We start from the raw sequence: 2,772 nt of genomic DNA, 5'->3' as shown, positions 1-2,772 counted from the left end.
AACCTTCGTGCTTGTTGTGAGAAGCTTCGGTTTGTGAGAAGCATATACCCAAACCTGCACCAAATGGGACAAAATTTGTACCACGGCATGTTGATGCCGCTCCATGATAGCATGCCAAGTTTCATGAATTTCAGATGAGTTTTGGATTTACTATAATTTAAAAACCAGGCATCTCAATGTTTTGCCGGCAATCAACGGTGCCCTGGTGTTTGAAATTCATTCCCATTTCTTGCATGGGACCTAAGCATGCACCCAAGGACACAAATTTGATTTTTCGACCAATTTATATGCACTGGAGCATGTGCATGTAGTTCAAATTTGAATTATGCACATAAATGCATTGAAAACTCAGTTAATGCATAAAAATGTCCAAACGAACCACGAAAAATTACAACAATTCACACAACACTCCTGTTGTTCTATGTTGACACGAGAAAAAAATTTGAAAGCAATAAGAGGCAATGGATATCGTTTCGTCCCCAAAGGTGGGGCGTTCCCTACCGAAAACCATCATGCTTGTTGTGAGAAGCTCCGGTTTGTGAGAAGCATATACCCAAACCTGCCCCAAATTGGACAAAATTTGTACGACGGCATTTTGATGCCGCTCCATGATAGCATGCCAAGTTTCATGAATTTCAGACGAGTTTTGGATTTACTATAATTTGAAAACCAGGCATCTCAATGTTTTGCCGGCAATCAACGGTACCCTGGTGTTTGAAATTTATTCCCATTTCTTGCATGGGACATAAGCATGCACGAAAGGACACATATTTGATTTTTCGACCAATTTATATGCACTGGAGCATGCGCATGTAGTTCAAATTTGAATTATGCACATAAATGCATTGAAAACTCAGTTAATGCATAAAAATGTCCAAGCGAACCCCCAAAAATCAAGAAATTTCACACAACACTCCTGTTGTTCTATGTTGAGACGAGAAATTTTTTTGAAAGCAATAAGAGGCAATGGATATCGTTTCGTCCCCAAAGGTGGGACGTTCCCTAACGAAAACTATCATCCTTGTTGTGAGAAGCTCCGGTTTGTGAGAAGCATATACCCAAACCTGTCCCAAATGGGACAAAATTTGTACCACGACATGTTGATGCGCTCCATGATAGCATGCCAAGTTTCATGAATTTCAGACGAGTTTTGGATTTACTATAATTTAAAAACTAGGCATCTCAATGTTTTGCAGGCAATCAACGGTGCCCTGGTGTTTGAAATTCATTCCCATTTCTTGCATGGGATCTAAGCATGCACCCAAGGACACATATTTGATTTTTTGACCAATTTATATGCACTGGAGCATGTGCATGCAGTTAAAATTTGAATTATGCACATAAATGCATTGAAAACTCAGTTAATGCATAAAAATGTCCAAACGAACCCCAAAAATCACAAAAATTCACACAACACTCCTGTTGTTCTATGTTGACACGAGAAAAAAATTTGAAAGCAATAATAGGCAATGGATATCGTTTCGTCCCCAAAGGTGGGACGTTCCCTACCGAAAACCATTATGCTTGTTGCGAGAAGCTCCGGTTTGTGAGAAGCATATACCCAAACCTGCCCCAAATGGGACAAAATTTGTACCACGGCAGGTTGATGCCGCTCCATGATAGCATGCCAAGTTTCATGAATTTCAGACGAGTTTTGGATTTACTAAAATTTTAAAACCAGGCATCTCAATGTTCTGCCGGCAATCAACGGTGCCCTGGTGTTTGAAATTCATTCCCATTTCTTGCATGGGACCTAAGCATGCATCCAAGGACACAAATTTGATTTTTGGACCAATTTATATGCACTGGAGCATGTGCATGTAGTTCAAATTTGAATTATGAACATAAATGCATTGAAAACTCAGTTAATGCATGAAAATGTCCAAACGAACCCCGAAAAATCACAAAAATTCACACAACACTCCTGTTGTTCTATGTTGACACGAGAAAAAAGTTGAAAGCAATAAGAGGCAATGGATATCGTTTTGTCCCCAAAGGTGGGATATTCCCTACCAAAAACGATCATGCTTGTTGTGAGAATCTCCGGTTTGTGAGAATCATAAACCCAAACCTGCCCCATATGGGACAAATTTTTTACCATGGCATGTTGATGCCGCTCCATGATAGCATGTCAAGTTTCATGAATTTCAGATGAGTTTTGGATTTACTATAATTTAAAAACCAGGCATCTTAATGTTTTGCCGGCAATCAACGGTGCCCTGGTGTTTGAAATTCATTCCCATTTCTTGCATGGGACCTAAGCTTTCACCCAAGGACACATATTTGAGCTTTCAACCAATTTATATGCACTAGAGCATGTGCATGTAGTTCAAATTTGAATTATGCACATAAATGCATTGAAAACTTAGTTAATGCATAAAAATGTCCAAACGAACCCCAAAAAATCACAAAAATTCACACAACACTCCTATTGTTCTACGTTGACACGAGAAAAAAATTTGAAAGTAATAAGAGGCAATGGATATCGTTTCGTCCCCAAAGGTGGGACGTCCCTACCAAAAACTATCATGCTTGTTGTGAGAAGCTCCGGTTTGTGAGAAGCATATACCCAAACCTGCCCCAAATGGAACAAATTTTTTACCACGACATGTTGATGCCGCTCCATGGTAGCATGCCAAGTTTCATGAATTTCAGATGAGTTTTTGATTTACTATAATTTAAAAACCAGGCATCTCAATGTGTTGCCGACAATCAACGGTACCCTGGTGTTTGAAATTCATTCCCATTTCTTCCATGGGACCTAAGCATGCA

Source organism: Triticum aestivum, chromosome 1D (assembly GCF_018294505.1).
Source record: "Triticum aestivum cultivar Chinese Spring chromosome 1D, IWGSC CS RefSeq v2.1, whole genome shotgun sequence".
Taxonomy (NCBI): domain Eukaryota; kingdom Viridiplantae; phylum Streptophyta; class Magnoliopsida; order Poales; family Poaceae; genus Triticum; species Triticum aestivum.
This window is presented reverse-complemented; position numbering follows the sequence as displayed.